The 27,021-nt window shown below is 40.4% G+C and overlaps 1 long non-coding RNA gene across 2 annotated transcripts in view; it reads right to left on the bottom strand.

The window, feature by feature from the left end:
* LOC311430286 overlaps positions 1-26,228 on the bottom strand; it is a 180,474-nt gene extending 154,246 nt beyond the window's left edge. The window contains exons 1-4 of one of the 2 annotated variants that reach the window (XR_014688666.1): positions 26,129-26,228; positions 19,409-19,490; positions 18,603-18,723; positions 9,348-9,473 (exon numbers count right to left, since the gene is read on the bottom strand). This is a non-coding gene — a long non-coding RNA (uncharacterized lncRNA). Of the gene's footprint in view, positions 1-9,347; positions 9,474-18,602; positions 18,724-19,408; positions 19,491-26,128 lie in introns of those variants that run through there. The other variant, XR_014688665.1, reaches the window with a different exon arrangement.
* Between the last annotated feature and the right edge of the window lie 793 nt (positions 26,229-27,021).

Below are 27,021 nucleotides of genomic sequence, written 5' to 3'. Positions count from 1 at the left end.
AAATGTCTAGGGATGGAGATAACATGACTTCCCAGGAAGCCTCTTCCAGCGTTTAACTCTTGGTTCTTACTCCAGCTATGTAGAGCTCTTTAAGGCCTGAAGCATATGACGGGTGCCTATATGCTACTGAGACACTCACACTCCCACTTGCAGTGAAGATCCAGTCTAGAGAAAATGTTCACACGTTCTGTTGTTGGTCCTGAGCTTAGCCTCAGTGGCTGCCGTGGCATGGGAGGTGGAGAGACTGATGAGTCATTCTGACGCCTACGATCCAGGGGAACTGCGAGCTCTATTTCTGCACACAGTCAACGGATGGAAGAATTCACAAAAGCTAAATTTGGCAGTCGTTACTGGAAGTCTCAATATGGCCCTGAGTCAATTAGGCAACCCAGTCTTATGAACAGAAATGACTAAGGGCCATTATCTTATGAGAGCCAAAGAAAGTCAGCTTCTTAACCCCAGAAGCACAATAACTCTATATAGGTTCCAAAATTGTTTTGTCTGAAGTGAGTAATCAAGAAAAACAAGAAGTGATTTACCAAGGGGGGTGGGGGATTGAGGAGGGGAGATGGGGCTTAAAGTATAATGGGTTTGCCATCAACAATAGCTTAACTCTAGAGCATACGACACCCACATTACACCTAAGACGAGCTTTGCATAATAGAGTTCACTTCCACATGATTACTGTTATAGACTCCCTGGAGAGAAAAGCAAGAAACTAGAAAACACAACAGGCTTTTCATTATCATTTATAAAGACTTTAGAGGTATATTTAAAATGGTGAAATGCTACTTACCTCCCCTGCAAAACTTGTGGAATTACAGAGCTTTGATGAATACAGTTGTTTGGGATTATTACTGGTTATAGTCCTTCCATTTAGTGATTTTCCCCATTTCTAAATCTTCCTTTTTCATATTTTACCCTTACCATACTAGCTGCAACATTGAATTTGTCTTATTTATTTATTTATTTATAACTTCCCCTAATTAAAGCAGCAAAAAATAACAAATATAATCTTATTTAAAATTGAAGATCACTTTAGAAATAAACGTAACAAGTATGAACATAGTTCCTTTATTTAAACAGTAAATTTAAAATTAATATTTGCACGGTCTAAATCAACTAATCAAATCATTGAAGAAAAGCTAATTAAGTGGAGTTGTCAAAGGATAATGAGGGCTCTATACAGATATCCTTGATCCTGGGAGATCTCAGCTTGCATGACCAATTGCTCTGCTTTTCTTGGGAAAAGGGTTTATGGTATCAAATACAGAAATTTCTGCTGGATCTGGAACTTAGACTATGTACAATTCTGCAGCTCTAGGACAGAAGTGGAAATGCATATATATGTATTCCTAGAATCAGACAGGATCCAAATTTTTTTTGGTTAATTTACTAGTATTTATTCACTTGAGATCAAATCTGTCTCTATTGAGTAGAGAATATGTAAGTTTGCTGGCACTTTAGCTCTCTTCTAATGACTCTTTAGGCTTCAAGAGGTCTGCGTTCATTAATGTTGTCCCTGGTTATGACAGAACACCTGATGGATATCCAATACAGCTCTTCAAGTAGATTTTTCAATTAAACATACAGAGTTGGTTACAACTACCTACTTTTACAAAACAAATACAAGGAAAAAATTGATAATTTAGTTAAACCTGTGTGCGTGGGCATAAGAAAGCTTTTAAAGGGAAAACTATGATTTTTCTGAATGAAATTTCTTAATGAACATGTTAAGTTTCAGATGATCAAAAAATATAAAGCAAAAAAATCTCTGCTGAGTAAAAATGAAATTATATTATTTACACTCAGGTTTCAAAATGCTCTTTGACCATTTAATGATTTAAAAAGGGAGACTCTTTGTACTGCCACGAGTTCATCAATGGGTTCCTCTCTCTTCACTTTTTCACTCATCCAGTAAATTCTTGATACTTTTGTCAATTTCTTAATAATTATGATTCTTCAAAATTGTCTTCTGAGTACCTCTCACCTCACTTTATACATCTGCAATTATCCTTTCCTACTGATCTTTCCAGTTCTATTAGTACATGCTTTATGTGGACCTTTTATTGTAGCAATGCACTCCCACTTGACATCTTAGTGTGAACTAGTCCTCCAAGTACAGCTTCCTCTATGGTGGAAAGAATCTGCTGCCTCAGAGACAGTGTTGAATTCTTCACTCCCTAGTTTGTAACACTTAGAGAAACAACACACTGCTATTAGGATTGAGTCTGGGGGGGGATGAGAGATGTGTGATATTTATAGATCACGGCAGGGTATTTTTTATGTACAAAAAAAAGTTCATATAAATCCATGGTAACAGAGACATGATTTGAAAGTAAAGATTGACATGAGGACAACCAAGGTTGTCTTTGCTTATTTATTAAATCTGCACAGGCATAACCCAAGCTGTAGTCTGTGTTCATTAAATTTATACTTGTGCATTACCAGGTCATCTGGTACTATACATTTGAACTGGAACAGAAACAAACATACAATTGCATTTCTGCCAGAAATTAGCAGAGAGCATTATATTGTGTCCATGACATCTTGTAGGACAGCTCTTATACTGACTGTGAAAGCACAAACAAATCTGGATATACTTGAATTCCATCAGCCCAAACCACCTACTGCAAACTTGACAAATTAAGTTTTGTTCCAACTTCTGTCACTTAGGAGGAGCTTTTGAAAGTCTTATCAGATGTCCTAAAAACTACATTAGTGTCCTCAGGAAACCACAGGATTAGCTCTCTTCCATATACATGTTATATCCACTTCGATTATACCTGTTTTACCAAACTGTCGTAAAAGAACAGGCTTTGTATTGTAACCTATTACAACCTACTAAAACTTTGAAGTTAGCCTGTCTTTGAGCAGAGATTTCCCAGATGTCCCTTCTATCTTGACTTTTTCCTGCGATTCCATTATTTAAGATGTTGAAAAAGAAAGTACTGAGTTCAACCAAGTAGATTTGCCTATGCTAATGTAAGAATGACTTAAACTCAAATGGAATTAAAACTTCCTAACATTATGTTCATATAAGCACCTCTTATTTTGAAGAAGAAAGGGGGAGAAAAAAACTCATCATACATGCATGTGTAAGAAGTTGCTCTCCACCTTTTTTATAAATCATGTTTAGTTACTAAAAGACCACAATGAGGTGTCCTCTGAGGCTTCTCTTCTGCAGGCTAAACACCAGCTCTCTCAGCCTGTCTTCAGAGTAGAGGTGCTTCAGCCTCTGATAATCTTCATGGCCCTTCTCTGGACCCACATTCTTCTTGTGTTGGGTGCCCCAAGCCTGGATGCAGGACTCCAAGAGAGACCTCACAAGGGCAGAGTAGAGTGGCACAAGCACCTCCCTCAACCTTTACTTCTAGTATTGTAAAGTTTTGTCCATAGTTGAAAGCTGGAAAGGGGATTGCTTCCCCACAAGGCAGATAAAGGCAACAGCAGCACTTTGGAACAAAATGTTCCATGCTGGAGAATACAGCAATATTTTCTGCAAATTATGCAGACTGTAAAACAACATTATGGAAGGAGAAAGAAACACCTCTGACTGGCTCCATTTTAGGCCCAAATTGGGATAAGGTTCTAACCTTGAATGCTGAAATAAACAGCTCTCAAGGAGTACAAATATATTTTTGACACAGCTCTCCCTCCCAGAATCTTAAGGTGCAATATGAAAGTCTGAGGCAGAACACATTCTGCACACAGAAAAATGGCTGACTCAGACTGGGTAAGAAATAACTTTGCTTGAAGAAATCAAATCAGCTAAAAATATTAGGTCTGAATAGTTTCCTAGCATCTCTGGTTTCAAGGCACAAGTTACCTAAAAGATTTATTGGTGTAATAAATACAGAATTTTACTGGACAGCCAATAATTTGAAACTTGCAGACTCAACTGGAAGAGAAGATGAAACAAAGTATTGTTATAAAATGGCAGTTTGGATAAGGTTCCCAATGTACTCAAAACCATCTGAATGATAGATGCCAAGCAGCCTTACAAAATTCTCTGAGTCACATGAGTCTGTTTGCACCTAAGATTATGATACCTGCATTAGGATCTCTCTATATAGTTAGGAAAGCTTTTATTTCAAAATCATTGTTCATTTCAAAAGGTACTGAGACCACAGTTCTCTTTACCATTGGTAGGAGGTGTTGGTGCTGTGCATCTCTGAAAATGAGGCCACTTATTTTAGGCATCTAAATATGCTGGCCCCAGCTTCAAGCTTCCTTGTGCCACTTTGTAGATACAAAATAGCCACATACCTGTCTTAGCTGGCTGTTTATGAGATACAGCTCTGAAGTAAAAAACAGTGTTTCTGAAATTAACTTTTTTTTTTTTTTTTTTTTTTTTCCCCTCCAGTATGTTGTAAAATGTTTGATAGGTATGGTGGATTTATCACCAAAATGTCTAAAGTTGGCAAAGAGATCCAAAGGTCTTAAAGCTTTGTACTGAGATAGGTAGCTGTCATATCAGATTTAGCATGTGATTATGCAAACCACAGGAAAAATACTTTGTCTTGCTACAGAGAAAGAATGTCCTATTTACAGGAACACCATGTTTCTTACCTTTGGAGGAATTCAAAAGATTCAGTGACATTGGGGTCCATTAATCAAGGCTTTTATGAATAGGTGTATTGCCAGCTCTCATTGCTTTACTACAGCCATAATGATATTTGGTACTTTGATGAAGCAGCTGGGTGCATTTCAGTCCCAGGAATTTTTTATTTTGCAGAAAAAAATCATAAATGCAAACTTCTAGTCAGCACTGTTGCAGAAGAAAAATTGAGATGGTGGCCTAAGGCAAATATAATTGATCCAAAAATTTTATATATTTATATAATTATATAATTATAAATATATTAATAGTAATGGAGAAACATGATTTGGGATGGAATCCTGTTTAAAAAGGAATGTTTCACTGAATCCAGACCAGAAACACAACTGGCAGAACCAGCTTCTATAACTGTACTTCCACTTCATTAGACATAAAAAACAAGTTTATTTATTTATTTATTTATATTTCTGCTTTTTGTTTGGGGGTGCGACACCTACCTTGGGTGGAGTGTGACAGGAACATGGGAAGGTTATAACATTTCTGCCTCCCATTTAGAGAAAGTAGATGTGGGGGTGTTCTGGTGGAAAGTTTCCAGGCAGTTTTGTTGAAAGCAAAACCATAGCTTAGAGGAAAACACCACATCTAATTTGGCCATAAAATTGGTACCCCAGGACATCTATTTTGATAGAAATAGACACAAATGAATGAAGTGCCATTCTGAGTTTAAGATGAACTTTTTTCTTTTTTTTCCTGAAATGCATCAAATCTAGATACAAAGTCTATAATTACATGTCTTTCTATTACAGTTATAATTATTTGTCATATGTCTTTGTTATGCTAGAATTGCAAAAATGTTGGCATAAAAATATTATATACAAGATCATTTAAAGGATTTAAAGGCTTCTTGTCATAGGTGCCTCTGGTATTTTATTGTAGACTAAAAGTACAATTCTGTGTTATCAACAATACTACCCACTGATGAAGTCCCAAGTCAGACATTTCAGCTATTAATATGTTGTGCACTGTTTCTATGGAAACTTCCCGACAAAACTCTCATTGTGGGATTGTCAAACATATTGTATAAATAATGCTTTTATAATATGAAGCTATCAAGTAATAATGAAACAATAAAAAGATTCTTGTAATAAGTCACGCTGTCTAAAGAAAGCAGAAATCAAAAAGCAGACTGCTGCTTGCACCAAAATACTTGTATAACTTGTGGTTTGCAAAATGTTGCTATGCATGTTTATAATAACAATTCAAATGCTCTTCTAAGAGAATAAACAGACATGAATAAAAGAAGCATCATTTCAAAATATTTTTTTCTCATTAAGGGGTTTTGTTCTTAAGTAAGCTGAGGAACATGCCATTATTCTTGTAGACACCAAGTAGCTAAAGCAAAGCTGCTCATAAAGATAGCTTGTAAATTCACACAGAAATCCAGAGGATTATGTGACAGGCTTTTAAATATCAAAAGAATGCATAAAATTCCTAGGTAAAAGTGGAACCAAAATCCTAAGGAGAAGTTGCTCTCTGAAAGACAGCATTTGAGAAGCAGAGTATTTCCAAAGATATTCTTCCTTTCTCTGACACTAAGAAATGCCTCAGGTCCACCAGGTCCTAGGATGGCTCTCTCAGTAACAACTGAATTATCCACGGGTCACAGCCCCCTTTCATTGTTATCTGCCCCTCTTCAAGAAGTCAATGTCAGGAACACTCTGAACTGATGTTTTAGACTTTTGTGTGTTCTCCTTTTTGTTGCCAATAATGTTATTTGCTTGTTCAGAGTAAAATCTTGTTGTTGTTGTTTTGTTTTGTTTTGTTTTGTTTTCCAGGATTAAGGTCAATACAAGTGAAGGAAATGATCTGCTGCTAAGGGAAACATTGCATTTAAAATACGGCAGTGCTTCAAACCAGTAATGGTAGCAAAATATAAGGCTGGGAACTTCAGGAAAGAATGAGTTTCCAGCAGTGCTGTAAATCTATCAACACGTACCATGTAAAGGGATGTTTTCCTCGTGGACAGTCTACATTGCTGGAAAGAAATAGACATTGCTCTGGTAACCTACACAAGAAGAAATCTATCTCTTTCGTCATACCCATGATGACAACAGAAGCTAAATGCCTCTGTACTTAAAAATATCTTCTCTAGGAAGATTTAGTACAACCAGCTAATTTTTTTCTGTTATAGCTGAAATGTCTGCAAAAGCTGAAAAATTTACAATATACAACCTTTGGTTATTGCATCATCAAAATGTCTTCAGAACTGAAGACCAGAATAAGAAGGAAATTAAAAACAGGGCTCTGAGCTGGCCTTGATAACATTATAGCAAAACAAAACAAAACAAAACAAAACAAAAAAAAACAAACAACAAAAAACATATAATTGTATCATCAAAATTATAATCTCCAGAAAGTTAGCAGGAATTCATAGGAAAAATTGCAGGAAAGAATGAGAAAATGCAAGCACGCCTGTAGCTCCAGCATGTAGAAGTCAGTTAATATTCTTTACTCACAGAGAGAGTGAAGGGATATTCCAGCTGCTTGGCTAATTTATTTTTTTTTTTTAAGAAGAAATCAAGCCTACTGTGTCTTCTAATGAGATGCTGCTGAATCATTTATATTTGCAAAACTGCATGGTCTACAGTAAATTTGTTCGAAACAGTAAAACTCCTTATTACATAGATATTTCTTAATTTGTTTTTAATTTGATTGTTTCCCATATTCTTGCAATGTGTTGTTGTGTTAATATGCAATATGGATTTTTAATTGCATTATATTTGCATTTCATTTTATTAAATTTTTAATAGCTTGGCTATTCAAGACATTGGAGACTATTTTTAGATTTCTAAATGATGATATTAGAAGGTAATATAATATTAAAGAGTGACAGGATAGCCCATAAATTAGTTAAGAAGCCAGATGGTTGCAGCGTTAAGGGTTTATCATTAGTATGCAGTTCTGTAAACTATCTTCCATTAGTCACTAGGAAAGACCAAGCCAGTTTTCAGTTAACAGTTTTGTAGCAAATGCAATTGCCATATTCAGGCAACAAGATTCTTTGCTTCTTCATTACCTTTGGCGTTATCTAGAACAGTGTTGTTGCTTTTGCATCGCTCTGAACTACAAGTAGTAAGTAGCTATTCTTTGTTGTTGTTGTTTAAAAGGGAACAGAAAGAAAATAAACATCTGTTCTGTTTTGGGTTAAATTAAAGGCTTTCAAATATACAAGGAGAACTACATGAGAATTTGAAACCATCCAAAATGATATAGAAGGCCATCTTTCCAGCTCTGTCACTCAACATGCTTTATGCTCAGCAAACTAATGAGATACTTTTTCAGCTTGCATGTAGGAGACTACTCTTGTGTACCATATGGTACATTCATATCCTCCTAGAACTTTCTAATCAGAGGCTTACCTGAGGGTCTGTTGAAGGAAATCTTTTATTGTTTTGATACCCCTGTCCACCAACCTGTGTTTTTAATATAACAGATAAGAGTATTTACATATTTACTGTTTAAATCTGTGGCCTCTAAACTGTGTTTATTTTTAGCTATTACTTCCCCTCCTCTCCCTTCCCCTCCCCTCTCTTCCCTTTTCCCCTTCCCCCTTTCCCTCCTTTGGTACTGCCTTAGAATCTATTATTTTCCTGATTCCTTTAAACCACAGATAGTTCACTTCCCAGGATCACCCAAAGCTCTAATTAACAGGGCACAGTATGGATGGATTACCCAGTTTAGTAACAGATATTGAAATACCTTGTCTTGATAACATGCATTAATAGTTGCAATTGATGTCTGTGAAGTTTTATTCTGAGTATTTTCTCTGAAAACTACACTTCATTCTTTATATGAGCCTGGACAGAGCATTTTGTTCTTTTCTCCTGCACTGATATGGACTGCTTCCAAAACTGACCTTTGCTTCACAGATCATTTTGATAACCTTATAGAATTCTTTCATCTTCAAAATGTCTTCTAAGCTTGTATTTAATTAGAAAATCACATGTTAAATTAATACTGATAACTCATAGGAATGAAGAAATGCCATTTGCTGAGGCGATCGGCTCCGGGGCAGACGTGTTCTGCAGCGGAGCAGGGGACTGAGGCGGGCAGGGCTTTTTGTCCGGCATCGAGGCCACTCGGGGGAGCCGCCGGGACCCGGCTGTCCTCGCGAGGGAGGCTGACGAGGCGCGGGCGGAGCCAGCAGCGCCCCCTCCCAGGCTGTTTAAACGTTGCCCCTAGGGAGCGCGAGCGACCAGGAGCGCGACGAACAGGACGGGCAAACAGGACGTGGCACGTCGAAGGGCGTGGCAGTTTGCGCGGCAGTTACAGGACGGGCAAACAGGACGTGGCACGTCGAAGGGCGTGGCAGTTTGCGCGGCAGTTACAGGACGGGCAAACAGGACGTGGCACGTCGAAGGGCGTGGCAGTTTGCGCGGCAGTTCGCGCGGGCAGGGCGAGCGGGGGGCCCATCGTCGCTCTGTTGCAGCTGCCTCCCCCTTCGGTGCTTGTAACCTGCTTGCGTAGAACCTGACCATGGTATCGACCAGGCAGAAAACCGTGGCCTCCGCATCTCGTGCGGCATCTCCAGCCACGGTCGCCAGTGTGGCTACTCAGACGGAGGGCTCGGGGAAACACGCAGCCGTCCAGGTCCTGGGCTGCAGAGTGTGCCCCAGCCTTCTGTCGGTCTCCGATAGCAGTGGTGGGTATGCCTGTGGGAGGTGTGCCCAGGTTGAAGAACTGCTCAGCCAGGTAGCGGAGCTCCGGGAGGAGGTGAGCAGGCTTAGGAGCATCAGGGAATCGGAGAGGGAAATTGACTGGTGGAGGTGCACTCTACCCTCTCTGAGCACAGGCGTCTCCTGTTACGCAGAAGACGGAGGTTCCCTCCTCCTGCCAGGCAGCGGGAGGAGACCTAGATCAAGGGGGGGAATGGAGGCAGGTGCCTATTCAGGGTGGTAGGCGAGCCTTCTCTCTGCCCACCTCACCTTCTCATCTACCCTTAAATAATCGATATGAAGGACTAGAACAAGACAATCTAAATGACAAAGTAGACAAAAACCCGTCCCAGTTGGAGGGGGCACCTAAGACAAGGCGACCTACACATCGCATTGCCACATCATCATTCAAAAAAGAAAGAAGGGCTATTGTTATGGGGGGCTCCCTCCTGAAAGGGACAGAGGGACCGATATGCCGACCGGACCCAACCCGCAGAGAAGTCTGTTGCCTCCCTGGGGCTCGGGTGAGAGACTTTGCCAAGAAAGTCAAGCGCCTGGTACGGCCCACTGACTACTATCCGCTACTGGTCTTTCAGGCTGGTAGCGATGAAGTAGCAACGAGAAGTCCGAAGGCGATCAAAAGAGACTTTAGGGATTTGGGGCGACTACTTAGAGGATCAGGGGCGCAGGTGGTGTTTGCCTCTGTCCTTCCGATAGGGGGGATCGAAGCTGAAAGGCGTGCTGTTCACATAAACTCATGGCTTCGAGACTGGTGTGACCGGCAGAATTTCGGTTTCTTTGATCACGGGAAGGTCTACGCTACACTGGGCCTGATGGCACCGGATGGGATGCGCCTCTCTCGGAGAGGGGTAAGGATCTTTGGTCAGGAGTTGGCAGGGCTGATAGATAGGGCTTTAAACTAGAGTCAAAGGGGGAAGGGGCTAAAACCAGGCACGCCGGTGAAGACCTAAGGGATGGTACGCTAGAATCAGAGGGGCTGTGTGCCAGTGAGGTCCTTCGGTCAGATCCACAAGGTGCTGAGTGTAAGGAGACGCACCTGAAGTGCTTCTACACGAACGCACGCAGTATGAGGAATAAAATGGATGAGCTAGAAGTCCTGGCCCAGTCCCGCAACTACGACATCATCGGCATAAGCAAAACCTGGTGGGATGAGTCCTGTGACTGGGGTGTTGCGATAGATGGTTACAGGCTCTTCAGGAGGGACAGGCAGGGTAGGCGAGGTGGTGGGGTGGCGATGTATGTGAAGCAGGGGCTGGACTGTGTGGAACTTCAGGTCGGCGATGGCAAAGTTGAGAGCCTCTGGGTAAGGATCAAGGGACGAACGAATAAAGGGGATGTCGTTGTGGGAGTCTATTACAGACCACCTGGCCAGGACGATAGCGCCAATAAATTATTCTTTACAGAACTAAGAGAGGCCTCGAGATTAACTCCCCTTGTCCTTATGGGGGACTTCAACTTGCCGGACGTTAACTGGGAGTGCTACACGGCTGACACGAGCAAGTCCAGGAGGTTCATGAAGCACCTAGATGATAACTTCTTGGTGCAGGTGCTAACGGAGCCAACTAGGAAAGGAGCCCTCCTAGACCTGTTGCTAGAAAACAGAGAGGGTCTGGTGGGAGATGTGGTGATTGGTGGCCGCCTCGGTCATAGCGACCATGAAGTGGTTGAGTTCAAAATTTATGGTGACAGAAGGAAAAGTGCCACCAAAACCTCATCCCTAGATATGGGGAAAGCGGACTTCAGGCTGCTCAGGGAACTAGTCAGCAAGGTCCCCTGGGAAACTGCTCTTGAAGGCCTCGATGTCCACCAGTGCTGGTCACTCTTTAAGCGATGCCTCCTAGAAGCACAAGATCAGGCAATTCCTAAATATCGCAAGTCAGGCAGGCGGGGCAGGAGGCTGGCGTGGCTGACCAGGAACGTTCTAATGGAGATTAGGCGGAAACAGAGAGTGTTTCGCTACTGGAAGGAGGGCCAGGTGTCATGGAAAGAATACAGGGATGCTGTTCGTGTTTGTAGGGAGAAAGTTCGTGTGGCCAAAGCACAGCTAGAGTTGAAGCTGGCTGTGTCTGTGAGAGAAAATAAAAAGGTTTTTTTTAGATATGTGAATGGAGAAAGGAGAACTAAAGAATACATAGGGCCGCTCCTTGATAGGGAAGGTCTCCTCACAGACAATGACATAGGCAAAGCAGAGACGCTTAACGCCTTCTTTGCCTCTGTCTTCAATGCCAATGATGGGCTTCGGGACCCAGGGTGCCCTGAGCTGGAGGACCGGGACGGTGGGGATGACAAACTCCCAACTGACCCTGAACGTGTGCGGGATTTGCTACTCCACCTGGATCCCTACAAGTCCATGGGTCCGGATGGGATTCATCCCCAGGTGCTGAAAGAGCTGGCGGACGTCATCGCGGAACCTCTTTCAATTATTTTTCAACGATCCTGGGAATTTGGAGAGGTCCCGGTAGACTGGAAGCTGGCAAATGTTGTGCCGATTTTCAAGAGGGGTCAGAAAGAAGACCCTAGCAATTACAGGCCTGTCAGTCTCACGTCAGTGCCTGGTAAAATCATGGAGAAGTTGGTTCTCGAACTTATTGAGGCGCACCTGGGGGACAAAGCAGTCATTGGTCCCAGCCAGCATGGGTTTGTGAAGGGTAGGTCCTGCCTAACTAACCTGATTTCCTTTTATGATAAGATCACCCGTATGGTGGACCAAGGGAAACCAGCTGATGTGATTTTTTTGGACTTCAGCAAGGCTTTTGACACGGTTTCCCATAGGATCCTACTGGACAAAATGTCCACCATACAGCTAAATAAAAACATTATACGATGGGTGAGCAATTGGCTAACGGGCAGGGCCCAAAGGGTTATGGTAAATGGGGCTGCGTCAGGCTGGCAGGCGGTCACCAGTGGGGTCCCTCAAGGCTCCATTTTAGGGCCGGTACTTTTCAATATTTTTATAAACGATCTGGATGTAGGAATAGAAGGTATTTTGAGCAAGTTTGCTGATGACACCAAACTTGGAGGAGTTGTGGACTCAGGGCGTAAAGGCCTTACAGAGGGATCTGGACAGGTTGGAGAGCTGGGCGATCACCAACCGCATGAAGTTCAATAAGAGCAAGTGCCGGGTCCTGCACCTGGGACGGGGAAACCCTGGCTGCACGTACAGACTGGGCGATGAGACGCTGGAGAGCAGCCTAGAAGAGAGGGATCTGGGGGTCGTGGTAGACAGCAAGTTGAATATGAGCCAGCAATGTGCCCTGGCAGCCAGGAGGGCCAACCGTGTCCTGGGGTGCATCAAGCACGGCATCGCTAGTAGGTCAAGGGAGGTGATTGTCCCGCTCTACTCTGCGCTGCTGCGGCCTCACCTCGAGTACTGTGTGCAGTTCTGGGCACCACAGTATAAAAAGGACATGAAACTGTTGGAGAGTGTCCAGAGGAGGGCTACGAAGATGGTGAAAGGCCTTGAGGGGAAGACATACGAAGAACGGCTGAGGTCACTGGGCCTGTTCAGCCTGGAGAAGAGGAGGCTGAGGGGAGACCTCATCACAGTCTACAACTTCCTCGTAAGGGGGTGTCGAGAGGCAGGAGACATTTTCTCCATTAACACTAGTGACAGGACCCGCGGGAAAGGGGTTAAGCTGAGGCAGGGGAAATTTAGGCTGGACGTCAGGAGGGGGTTCTTCACAGAGAGGGTGGTTGCACACTGGAACAGGCTCCCCAGGGAAGTGGTCACTGCACCGAGCCTGTCTGAATTTAAGAAGAGATTGGACTGTGCACTTAGTCACATGGTCTGAACTTTTGGGTAGACCTGTGCGGTGTCAAGAGTTGGACTTGATGATCCTTAAGGGTCCCTTCCAACTCAGGATATTCTATGATTCTATGATTCTATGATTCTAAATTGAGTTGTGTTTGCCACCCTTTGTGGCAGTAACTGTATCAGTTTGAGCTCAAAGTTGAGTTTTGCTCAAAGCTAAGCAAAGCTGGGACACTTTGCTGTTAGGATAAGATCAGACCCTTCTCTAATGAGTGCATTGAAAGCCCTTTTAGCACATATAATACATACATCAGTGTTTTCTCATTTTTCAAGCTTATAGGACACTCCTTGGAGGCATTCATAATGTACTTTTGACACTTATATTAGATGGGAAGTTTCATTTTGTACAGATGGCTGATTCTCTACTATAATCAGTGGCCTCAGTAAAAAGGCTTTTAAGCAACTACCTTGGATAGATGTCCCTGTTTTGTAAATATTTAAAGTGAGGTAAAATGCCTCTGTGCCTGCATCAGAGGTTGTGGTTTAACCTCGTGTGTTGACAGTCAGAAAACAATTTCAAAAATGGATGCTGTTCAATGGAACAATGAGTTCCCCCTAACAAATCACAGGAAGAATGCAAACAACAGAGTATCCACAGCTACTCAATTAGCTACAGATAGCACATTTGTAAGCCTTAATTTTTAATTTATCTCGTCTCCCTAGCTCTCTCTCCCTCCCTCAGTCTATAGTTAAAGAAATATAAATAAGAGGCTAGACTCTATTATGTTTCGTTGTTTAAGCACAGTCAATATTACACCCCTGTCCTTCCTTACCAGCTCTTGAATAACAATTTTTCTGCAGTTAGGCTAACTCAGAGAGATGTGGACCTAGTGATTGACAGAAGATTATTACTATGGTAAGCCCTTGTGAAGCCCCACTTGGAGTACTAAGTCCAGATCTGAGGCCCCCAGCACAAGAAAGATGTGGACCTGTTAGAATGAGTCCAGAGGAGGCCACAAAGATAATCAGAGGGCTGGAACACCTCTCCTATGAAGAAAGGCTGAGAGAGCTGGGGATGTTCAGCCTGCAGAAGAGAAGGTTCCGGGGAGACCTTATTGCAGCCTTTCAATACTTAAAGAGTTCTAATAAAAAGGGTGGAGAGGGATTCTTTACTCATGTAGATAATGATAGGACAAGGGGGAATGGTTTTAAACTAGAAGAGAGGAGATTTAGATTGGATGTTAGGAAGAAATTCTTTACCGTGAAGGTGGTGAGACACTGGAACAGGTTGCCCAGAGAGGTTGTGGATGCGCCATCCCTGGAGGTCTACAAGGCCAGGCTGGATGGGGCCCTGGCAAACCGGATCTTGAAACACAAGGTTGGGAAGGACCTACAACATCATCTAGTCCAAAAAAAAGTGTCTAAATCCAGCAAACTCACTGATGCTTGCAAATAGCCTCCCTGGGTAAGTCTGGCAGTGTGTTGTTAGGTGCACAGTTCAGAAGTACAGGCCCAGTCAAAGCTGTCCTGGCCTCTGTCTGAGTGCACTAAGAAAACAGAAGGACTTTGAGGGGCTCCTTTTTGACAATGTTTTCCTACCCACTCTCTTTTCTTGTAACAACTGGTATGCTCAACAAAACTGACTACAAATGATGATAATGGAATTAACATTACATTAGGGCTCTTCTTGCAAGCATAAATCCATGTTTAACTTTTGTATTTATGCTCTAAATTCCCACAGTTTTGTTAAGCAACCTTCACTTTTTTATGATATGCCTTGTTGAAATCAACACAAAGAGCTGAATATGGGTCCATGGCTTTCAACGTGTCTTATAGACAAAATAAAATATGAAATATGGTTTAGCAAGTGTAAATTGACATACCTTCCGATTCCTCTTGCCACAAAATACACTGATATCAGTTTTGATTTTAGCAGTCACCTAAGCTACAATCTGCACTTTAAGAAGTAAAGGCTTTTTAATCCATTATAACCTTCCAAGGAATAATGTCTCTTTCACAACAATAGGCTCTAGACCTGTCGGTCAATTTACTGCTTGGAATTATAATGCTTGACAAAGTATCTTCTCATCTCAAGAGCAGGCACTTACCTGCATAAATCACTCATGCAGAGATAAGAAATAGATACATACTGAAATGGGCTTTCCTTGTGAAAGGTCAGCTTTTGAAAGGATTTCCTTTGTCCCCTGGAGCCTCAACAAAAGATAACATTGCAGAACTTATCTTCTGTTTTCTATCCTATTTAATTAAAGTGTGCAGCTCAGTTTGATGAAAATATGTTTCTATCATGATTAAAAAGCTCTTTTTATTAAATCATTTTGCCTAGACAAGTAACCTGTAATAAAAAAAACTAGAATATTTTAAAATGACTTTTTCATGTGTTAATTCATTGTAATTCAACTCTACATGGTAACCCCTCAGTATCCAAAGTATTTCACCCTCCAGCTGAACATATGGCTGTCACTGAGCAAACACAAACTCTTTCAAAGTGGGTTACAATATTGATTTTATTCTATGGAGCAACAAAGTGGGAAAATACCTATCCAAATCAGTGCTGAAAATTCGTTCATCTCTCAGATAATCTTGTAATCTGAAATGCAGGAAAGTGTAGTACAAAGGCAGGTGAGTTTACTTGATGGAAGTCATCTGAACTTCAAAAGTTCAATAGCAGCATAAATAGAGTGCTAATCCTTAAAGAATAAATCCTGTATGATTTCTAACCATCTCAGGTTCTCTGGTATATTTTTCTCTTGTTTTTTTTTGAGCTGAGATGACAATTGGAAGAATAAATTTAGGTCTCTTCTCATTCAGCAGCAATAGACATATTCCAAGACAAAAAGAACATCTTCAGTTTACTTAGTGATACACAAGGAATTTGTAGAAAGACTGGTCTTTCTATAGCTTGATTTCTCCTTTCTTCTTTATTGCTTATTAGCAGTAAATGTTATTAATAAGGTTAATTAATATTTACACACACACACAAATAAGCATGTTCAATCTGTAATAGACCAGAGGCACTGATGAGTTGGAATCTGGTCTGCTTGTATTGTGATGGTCCTTGGGAATGGAAAATACTTCTTTTCTTATTGAAATAGGGTCAAGAAAGAGTTTCATGTTAAAGACAAATTGCCCACCTCCCCCTTCCTTGTTCTGTAGCTTCTGGAGCAGGTTATGATACTTACCAGAAAGAATATCATTTGGTCAACTAAGTATTAACATTTTGACATCATTATGGCTTATCTTTGCACTAAATTACACAGTCCAAAAGATTATAGAAATGGACATTGATATTTCTGAAGACAATCACAAAACTTATTTTATTTTATTTTATTTTATTTTAACCACAGTAAAAAGACTGCAGTAAGGAGTTCATTTGCTATATTAAACTTAAACTCACAGGCTTAGAAAACTCAGCTCATCTGAAAATTAATGCCTTCCCTAAGCTTGTTTGATCCTGATGTTTTTGAAGCAAAGGCCACAATATATATGAGTGACAGGCTTTTATCCCCATGAGGCTTAGCAGAAGTCACCAAGCTGTGACCTGTGCTACATAAGAGTTAGGTCCTTTGGAGGCAATAGATAATGAAATACTGGACTGCTGTACCATCTGACTTCTCCTGACATCATCCTGACATCAGCCCCAGTTAAAGGTCAGATGACAAACCTCAGGTGACAAAAGAGAATGAAACTCAGCCAATCATTTTCCCTGATCATTTCAAATGTGAAAGGAAACAAGGTAAATATTCTGAAGCAAATAATTACCTAACTGCTATTAACTATTATTATTCACATTCTTTCATGTTTAGACATGCCACATATTTTCAGAATCTGGAGTTAACATGCATTTTTGATATCTAATTGCAACAGAATATACCAAAATGCTGCCTGAGCAAGAGCATATTTGTAAAAATTCTTTTAGGCATTGATCGCTTAGAAAAAGCTGATGGGATTCCAGCAAAATACTTAGGTTGCAAATAAGAATTAAATTGGAAAGACTTTTTTTTTTTTTGACTGAGAAATACATGCTGAAAGAGTTTTAAATTATAGGTGTTTCCTAGAGAAAGGATTATTTAGAAATCTCAGTCTCTCTGAATTGGTCCTGAAAACTCAGTCTAAACATGACAGTGAGCTATCTCATAACATCCCATGCCAAAAATGATAGGAACTGAGAAACCTCAGCACATCTGTTATTCGATGGAGCAGAAGGGATCAGACTCTTCAGAATAACTGAAGTTTTGTCGTGGTTTTAGCTGGGACAAGAATAATCCCAATAACACACCAATGTTTTCAGTTTTCGCAGATCAGTACTTACACAGAGGCAAGGACTTTTCTGCTTCTTGTGCTGCCCTCCTAGCAATGAGGCTGGGGGTCCACCTGAAGCTGGGAGGGGACAGAACCAGGACAGCTGGCCCAGGCTGACCAAAGGGATATTCCATGCTATATGGCACCACACAGAACAATAAATGTGAGAGAGCTGTCTGGGCCTGGGAGGAGTGATCCCTGCTCAGGGATGATCTGGACATCAGTCAGGGTGGCGAGCAATTGCATTGTACATCACTTGCCTTGTATAATCATTGTTGTTGTTGTTGTTGTTATTATTATTTATTATTATTCTGTTTTATTGAACTGTCTTTACCTCAATCCATGAGTTTTTTAGTTTTTTTTTACTTTACTTTTTATTATTATTATTATTATTATTATTATTATTTGTAATTTCTCTCTCCCACCTCATTATTGGTGTAGGAGGGGGAGAAAGCTAACTGCTGTGTGGTTCTTAGCTGCCTGCCAAGTTAAACTGCAACAGGTGTTCTCTCGAGAGTGAGGGAGTCAAGTTTTCATCCTGCATGTGTCTCTAATCCACACTGAGAATGCTACACCCAGCTCTTCCTTTGCTGATTTAAATCACAGGCTCCCCCATGGCTAGTTGAGATTGTCACAGCACAAAGGATCTGAACATCCTTGCCAGGACACTGAGGCTCATAAGCAATCCTGATGCAATTACTTACTCTTAACCTGTCAGCAAGGGCCTCTGGACATTAAGGTGGTGCAGGCTGAGCAACTCATGCAGGGTGTGTATGTCTGTATGCTGCCATTTAAATGTGACACTCTTGTTTTATGTATACTATCTCTCTGTACTACTGTAAGCTGGCTGTCTGCACAAGCAGCTGACATTTTCCTTCAGTTCACTTATTTCAGCCTATGCAAAGGGAACACATGCTATCACATGCAGGGAAATATTTTTCTCCCTAAAATTCTCCCTAAACATATATATTACAATGAAAGGAACGTGCCGATGGCTGAATATAGTGAAACAGAACAATAATTATAAAACTATCTGCACATTTTTGAAAATCAAGGGGATTTTTAATATGCTATGAACATAATATTGGTCTTATGAGAAATTTCTGTATATTGTGGTATGTTATGCAGGTCTAATGTCATCTTATACTTTCATGGGTTAAAATGCATTGTTTTCTTTTCTTTTTTGTTAATTAAATTTACTTATTTCCTTTCCTGTTAAAAAAGCACAGCTTACCTGTTAGTTTAAGTAACTGTATTCACTCAGAAAAGATCTGACTTCAGTACATAGAAATCACCTTTTCTTGTCTTTTTCCTGTGCTTCTTGTGACAGCAGAGAATTAAAGTATCATATCTGCCTTTGGGAGCCAGAATAAACTTTGATTAGGACATTAATTTAAGACCAAGAAAATTCCAGACTCCAGTCTGCTTTATAAAAAAAACATGCAGTATTTATATTTAAAAAAAAAAAAAAAAAAAAAAAAAAGGCAAGCATCAGAGCCTGCAGAATGCTCTGATGCAGTAATATCACATACATAAATACTCAAGTCAGAGGCATCTTATAGATTTCTCTCTGGGATAACTGGAAAGAGCTAAGATCCACCCAAGACATAGAACTTCAATTTCAAAAGATATGAGTATATAATTTCCTTGGGAATTGTACCAGCTCAAATATTTACTTTTGTTTCTTGAAATATCATGCATTTCAGACAGAAAATATATCATCTATATTTGTAACAACACATACTATGACCAACTGTTTAAAAAAAAAATCTATTTAAAATCACCTAAGCATTTTGTTTTCTCACCCCTTTCGTTAAGGAACTTATTCAAGATTTTTTTTTTCATTGTGAAAACTATTTACAAAAATTAACTTGATCTAATAATGCTCTAGGATAGGAAATAATTTCTGTTTATATTGTCTCCCAAGAAAGAGAAGTAAAATACAAAATGTGCCTCTATGTTATTAATTAAGAACTTACATAATTCTATTTCAGGAAATTGCTAATAAAAGGGGAGTATCAGGAGAGAAAGAAAACTAACCTTCAATGTTCTCTTCTTTCAGTCTCTGCTTTCCTGAACCGTGAGACTCCCCATTTTACTGACACTCAGAAATGTCTGTTAGCTTGTCCAAAATAAAAGAAAGCATTGACATCAAAACAAAAATTAGGAATCATCTAGTATGCTTTACTGGAACATGATGATCACAAGTACTTAGGAAACCTATAAATAGTGAGAGATGTAGAAGTGTTATGACATTAGCCTGTCAAATATTTCAGTATTAAAGTTCTTGTTAGAGAGGGATCAATAGTGGACTCCTCCTTCTGTGGAGCTGCTTATAATTTTCTGAATAACTTATTTAACAATAGAAGTGTTTGCAAATCCTGAACATTTTATTAACTTGTTATGTAAAGCGTTGGAATGAAGAGAAAAAACATGCTTCTGCAGGGACAGCACCCAAGGGTTTGGTGAGCAGTGCTGTTGTCAGGCTGTTTGCAAATAAGTCCACAGGGACCAATTGCAAGCCTTCAGAATTCTTCCCTTGAATAATTCTTCTTTCCTACAGCCTGCTTTTTGCTGTACCATTTCTTCATAATGAGAAAGGCTTATCAATATAACTACTACTACAAAAACAAAAAACCTTTCTATTACTATTTTCATTTATAAAATTCTGTGAACATTTGCCTTTATTTACAAACATTTATAAATGTTGTGAGCATTTGTTGTGAACATTTGGCTTCACCAAGGGCAAATTGTGCCTGACCTTTCTGGTAGCCTTCTATGATGAAGTGATTGCACTGCTCAACAAAGGAAGACCGACAGATGTCATCTACCTGAATTTTCATAAGGCCTCTGGCACAGTCCCACATGACATCCTGGTCTCCAAACTGGAAATATATGGGTTTGATGGGTGGACTATTCAGTGGATAAGGAATTGGCTTGAAGGCTGCACCCAGAAAGTAGTGGTCAATGTCTCTATGTCCAGGTGGTGGATGGTGACAAGCAGTTTCCTTCAGAGGTCTGTCTTGGGACAGGTACTGTTTAAGATCTTTATCAATGACATAGTGGGATAGACAGTGCACCCTCACAAAGTCTGCAGATGACACCAAGCTGAGTGGTACTGTTGATGCAACAGAAGGAAGGGATGCCATCCAAATGAACCTTGAGAAGTGGGCCCATCTGAACATGTGAGGCTCAATAAGTCCAAGTTCAAGGTTCTGCACCTGGGTCAGAGCAATCCCAGCCATGAGTACAGACTGGGAAGAGAATTCATTGAGAGCAACCCTATTGAAAAAGACTTGGGGGTTCTGGGGGACAAAAAGCTTAACATGAGCCAGCAGCGTGTGCTTGCAGCCCAGAAAGCCAACTGCATCCTGGGCTGCAACAAGAAGTACAAGAGGAGTGGCCAGCAGGTGGAGGGAGGGTATTATTTTCCTCTGCTTTGCCCTTGTGAGGCCTCACTTTGAGTCCTGCATCCCTTGGGGTCTGTGGCCCCCAGTGCAAGTAATGTGTGAACCTGTTCGAGTAGGTCCAGAGGAGGCCACAAAGATGATTGGGGGCTGGAGCACTTCTCCTATAAGAAAGTCTGAGAGAGCTGAGGCTGTTCAGCCTGCAGAATAGAAGGCTAGGAGGACACATTGCAGCCTTTTAGTACTTAAACATGACATAAAAAAGATGGAGAGCAACTTATTGCATCCACAGAAAGTCATAGGACAAGGTTTTAAAATAAAAGAGAGGAGATTTAGATTGGATGTTAAGAGGAAATTCTTCACTCATAGGGTGGTGAGGCACTGGAACAGGTTGCCCAGAGAGGTTCTGTATGCCCCATCCCTGGAGATGTTCAAGGCCAGGTTGGATGAGGCCCTGGGCAACCTTGTCTAGTGGGTGATATCCCTGCCCATGTCATGGGTGTTGGAATTAGATAGTCTTTAAGGGCCCTTCCAGCCCAAGCCAATTACTATATTTCTGAATTACTATATGTCTGAAAAGACAGACCTTAAAGCCTTTTCCCAAAATGGAAGGCATCTGGGGAAAAAAATCTGTGCTTTAATTTAGGCTGTCAGTGGTATTCATTGCTGACTTAAAAAAAAAATCTATAATGATATGTCTTACAGTCTGCACCTGCAGTCCATAGATCAACAGTGAGTAATGGTTTTGTGCTAACTAGGAATGTGCTAATAATAATAATAATAATAACAATGATAATAATAAAAAGAAGACTCCTTCCAAGTAAGCTGTTCAGCACAGCATTTACTATACAAATGAGTATGTTCTCAGTATAATACCACCTTGATGAGAAGAAAGATCTCTTTAAAGAGGTTGCCTTTGGTATACTTAGATAGGAACAGATGTACTGTATATAAAAGGTTGTTACAAGTTGTACTTTTTTGTCTGAAGATACCTTCAGGTGGTGGGATTTGAATTTAATAGTGAAAGTGTTTATTTTGTCAGCTCGTGGGCTAGCAGCAATGAGAGATCTGAACGTGTATCATTCAGATACTTAAAGCAAACATCTAATTTTAAAGAGACCGAGCTTACAGAAGCTAATTCCTGTATTTATAGAAGCCTCCATTTTCTCTTTGTGCCTATTACTCAGAGGCATTAAAGTGAGAGGTGTTTGACATAAAGTTACATAATGTGTGCTTTTATTACCGCAATTAATTGGTGGACCAACACTTTCAAGAATGCCATGAACTTATCTGTCACACCCCATTTGCTTTGCTCTTCTTTCCCCTTTATCTGAACCCCTCCATGATTCCTTTCAGATAGATAGCTCTGTTATTTGTTTGTTTTCTTTCACCATAAATAATATCTGTAAGAACAGTTCACAGAGATGTGAAATAAAGAGTTGTTGCTAATGGCACAAATTCAGATGAATGTTGTTCTCTTGCAACTTTGAGCATTGCATGTGCTAGAGCAGTTCTCTGACCTTCAAAGATTCTCAGGCAACCAACCCATAGCTATTAACTTCAGCAGAATCCTAAGACCTGAATAACTGGGAACAGGAGTTTGGCAGACATGCCTGAGTTCACAGAGATATTCAGCAGCAGGGCAAATGTCTGACCACAAATTTTGGAAACGCTGCTGAACAAGAAAATGCTCTTTCTCATCATATAGATGGGTGGAGAAAACAGGATATGCCTGGGAAACAGGTATTTGAGGTTATCCACTGGTGAGCAACATTGTGCCAATTTACTACTGTGTATGAGCAGCTATAGGACTAGGGATTAAGCTCAATTAGGTACTCCTCCCAGTCATGTTACTGCTAATGCACTCCCAGGCATGACTTAATGATAGTGCCAACATGCTGAAAGTAGTTAGCAAGCTAGCAAGACACCGAGACTCACTTGACATCTGGGTTCATGATCCTTGATAGTCAAAGTCAGCTTATCTAATTTTAGACATCTATATTATAAACATCTGTATCTGAGTTAATTATTCAGAATCTTTTTGTAGGCAGAGGAGAGAAAAAGGCACTTCTAAAGAATGAGACATCTAATGGTTTTAGACATCTGCCTTGAAGCAAGAGATTAGCTATTTCCTTCCACTAACTGTGCAGAGTCTAGACAATTAGTTTACGTTAGGAGTGTACATTTTGTACCTGTAGATTGTGTCTGGTAAGGACACAGATAACTAATTCAGATAGGATGCCTAAACTTTAGAAAGCTAACAGCCTGAATTTCACCCTCTGCAAAGTGTGGCTGTTCCTTCCTGGAGTTGGGTTGCATGACTAGCTGTGCAGATAAGTCCCAAGCTCATTCCAAGAGGATTTGTGATATTCAGGATACAGAGCCAGTGTGAACTTGAACTAAACTCAAAGTGGAAGTGAGGTACTTGGTCTGAAGATAGTGCTGATGCTAGCCAGCATTTATATATATCCTGAAGATAAATCTGGAGTATTGGAGTGAACTTGAACATCATTGAAATGAACTGTCCATAGCTTTGCATAGATTTGCACAGAAAGTAGACGTGGGTCTAAAAGTTTTAATCTATTTGCAAGCTTTCTTGTGGTTTAGGATTATTTATAGCCAGAATAACTTTCAACAAATCATAGAATCACAGCATGGTTGAGGTAGGAAGGGACCTTTTGAGATCATAAGTTCAACCTCCCCTGCTCAAAGCATATCAGGGAGGGCAGATTGCCAGTGCTATGTCCGGTTGGGTTTGATTATTTGCAAGGATAAAAACTCCACAACCTGTCTGGACAAACTGTTCCAGTGTCTGGTCACCCTTGCAGTGAAAATTTTTTTATAATGGAATTTTCCATATTTCAGTTTGTGCCCATTGCCTCTTGTCCCACCACTGAACACCACAGTGAAGAGTCTGTCTCAATCTTTACTCCCCCCTTCAAATTATATTTATTTATAAAAAAAGATAAATTTTTCCCTGAGCCATCTTTTCCTGACTGAGCAACCCAAGCTCTCAGCCTTTCCTCATATGTCAGATGCTCTCATCCTGTAAACATCTTTGTGGCCTCTTGCTTTATATGCCCCAGTACCTCCATATCTGTTCTGTACTGGGGAGCCCAAAACTAGACCCAGAACCCTGGACAAGTCTCCCCAGTGCTGAGCAGAGAAGATAACCTCTCTTGACTTGTTGGCAGTGCTCTCACTAATGCAGTCCAAGAGGCTTTTGGCCTGCTTTGCTGCCAGAGCACGCTGCTGACTTGTGTTCAACATGCAGTCCATCCGAACATTATGTACAACTTATGAGGAGAGGAATGGAGAAGCCAGCACATGTAATAGACATTAATGACATGAACGAATCTCTGAGGACTCCTTCAGAATCAGTGATGGCTATTCTATAAGACTGTAGAGAAAACAGGTAGCTTGTATCTCCAAGATCCATCATCAAATATTTTCTAAAATTTGTTATTTGGCATCAGTGTTTATAATTAAAATTTATATATTTTTTAATTTTATGAGTATATAGGTAAGTAAATTTATAGCCAGAAGATTATTTTAATGCAGAAAGTGTTTTGTTTTCTTCTTTGTTCCTTCAGGATTTTTTCCATTTGCTGGCACTGCAAATTCCATGCCCTAGGATTTCCCATGTCAAAAGTGATAATTTGATTTTTCAGTAATAAACATGCTTGGACAGGTGAGACTGGGTCAGCAAGTGAGGCAAAAGATGACACAACACAGAAAGCTCAAAACCCAGACCAAAGACAGGGAGGATATTAGATATCATTTGCAATACTAAAGACTGCTGTTCTGAGAGCATACTCATATCTTACAGTTTTATCTTCTTGGGAGTCCCTGATGCCCATTAGCACAACCTTCCCCCAGATAAAACTGAGTATGTTAATTCAAGTGATAACATTTCTAACAGCTATATTGTTTTTTCTTAAGATAGCTTTGTTAGAGATTGCTCTGCTGAACTCCAGCAGCTGTGCTTAGAAAGGAGCTGCACAACAAAATGACCCCAACTGAGAAGGACAGCTCCCTGTGAACTACCAAACTCTCACTTATTAGGCTAAAATTAGAGGATGATTTTTCACCAAATAGGAAACAATAACCTAACATACACTTCAGAACATCCAAGAGTAGGCAGTATTCACAGTTCTTAAAAGGGAGGAAGGTGCTGGCCTCAGCTATGACTTGAAGCAAATAGATTTCCCAATATGGTATGTATTTTAGCCATTGCAATTTTACTTAAAGAAATATATGACAATGAAAAAAGGATGTGAACAAAACTGTAGTGCACTAAGCATGCACTGTGGTTCTGTGTCGGACTACAGAAGTTAAAGCTTCTAAAGGAAAGACTGAAATTGTGTTTGAAAATGAGGGGCTTAAAAAAGAACAGTGCAATAATCATGCACTTCCAATATTTGCTCAGCTGATAGATATAAAAGAAATTATACTAATTGGTTTTGTATCAAAAATACATTTTTCAGGTATCTTACTCAGAGTTTTTGAGTTTGGACAGGGATGTCTTCAGTTTTGCTTAAAGGGGGTGAACTGGTCATTGACACTAAAACTCAGATTAAAGATGAATTTCTGTAAGACTTAAATTGACAGCATGAGGATCTTAACATTTCTTCAAAGTTAATGTAGATTAACTTCTTGTGTAACACTTAAAGAAATACCCAAACCCCTACTTCTCTGGACCTGATCACAGAAATGAGTCAGAGATCTCACAGCGGGAGCTGAAAAAAAAAAAAAAAAAAAGAAAGAAAAAAAAAAAAAGAAAAAACAGAACTGGGGCAGATCTAAATTTCAATATATGTGATTTTATTTATTTATTTAATTATTTGCAGGCATTTTCTCTAATTGGATCAACTTTTCTACTTGGCCATTTCAACAGGTCATTGTTCCTACTTATATTGCTGAGTGTGATCAATCAAGCATCAGAAATGTTAAATGTCCTTTGCCCATGTGCTGAGCAAAACAAGATGGTTTATCATATTTTATGCCTATGTTTTCTGTTTTTTCCATGACAGATTTTTATTTTGGGGCATTATAGTGCCAGCAGAAATATGCAAAAGGAGAAGCCTGGATATTAATAATTGGCACAAAAAGGATCTTTCCTCAGAGGGACAGTATGTGCAATGTTTTTTTCCTCAAGTTTCTCATCCAAAAAACTATCACTGTCTGGCAGTTCTGTCTTGCCTAGAGCCAAGGTGCAACTCAGCCCTGAGCCAGCTACCTACTACCAAAGTAACTGAGTGCTGAGAGACTGAGCATTTATCAGGTTTTGTTTTTCAAGGAATCATTCCCAGCAGAGAGCACCTGGATGCACATCCATTGTGAGCTTACTGACCTGTGGCTGAGGACAGTTGCCAGCCCTGATTCATCTCTAAAATGGATTAACTTTCACAGCTTCTTCATAGCGCAGTATGGATTGAATGAGGAACTCTGTTAAACATCAAACACATAAAAGAGGCTTGGAAATGAACCTTTCATACTTCCCATAAAATGGGTCTGAGTTTGCCTTAGGATCCAGAGTTTTTCCAGCCTTCTCAAGGGCTCTGGTGTAAGAGTGCAGGAAGGAAACATGGGTTCAGTTAGCAGACATAAGGGCTGTTTTGTATAGCTTTGTCAAGGGAATTAAAATGCCTACATCTAGGAAGGTGTTGAGTGCTAAAAAGCCCCATTCAAACCAGATAGGCTCCCAGAAAATTCAAAAGCTAGTATGCCTCAATCACTTTGATATGCAAAGTATTTGTCTTTAAAACAGAATATAGGCCAGATCTTCAGTGTGTTTCAGGCTAATCCACTGACGCTCACGTAGAGTAGTTTGTACCCACTGAAGACCTATCTGCATGTTTTGCTATACCAGAAGTAAAAGCACTGGTGCTCTGCATCCAGCCCAAAGGTATTAGCTCTTTTTCCGGGTGTGTTTCCATTAGTGCTTTGGTTCAACTCAGCAGTGCACTCCTTACATGTATCTCCTTAGCGTCGCCACATAGCACACATTGAGGATGGCTCTCCTAACACACAAACTGTACTCCTTCTGAAAAACATTACAACAGAATATGCATAGCAGCATCTGACATGAGCTAACTGCTACCAGCCATCCAGACCACAGCACCAGAGCCAGCCTGAAGCATAGCCACCAGAAGGTACGAAGCGTAGATATCAAATTCTCAGCACCGCTTTGCTCTAATATTGGGCCTCACAGCTTGCTAACATAGACCCACGTACTTTTTCTAA

Source organism: Aythya ferina, assembly GCF_964211825.1.
Source record: "Aythya ferina genome assembly, chromosome: 1".
Classification (NCBI taxonomy): domain Eukaryota; kingdom Metazoa; phylum Chordata; class Aves; order Anseriformes; family Anatidae; genus Aythya; species Aythya ferina.
Note: the sequence above shows the minus strand (reverse complement) of the source record. Positions and strands in the feature narration are given on the sequence as shown.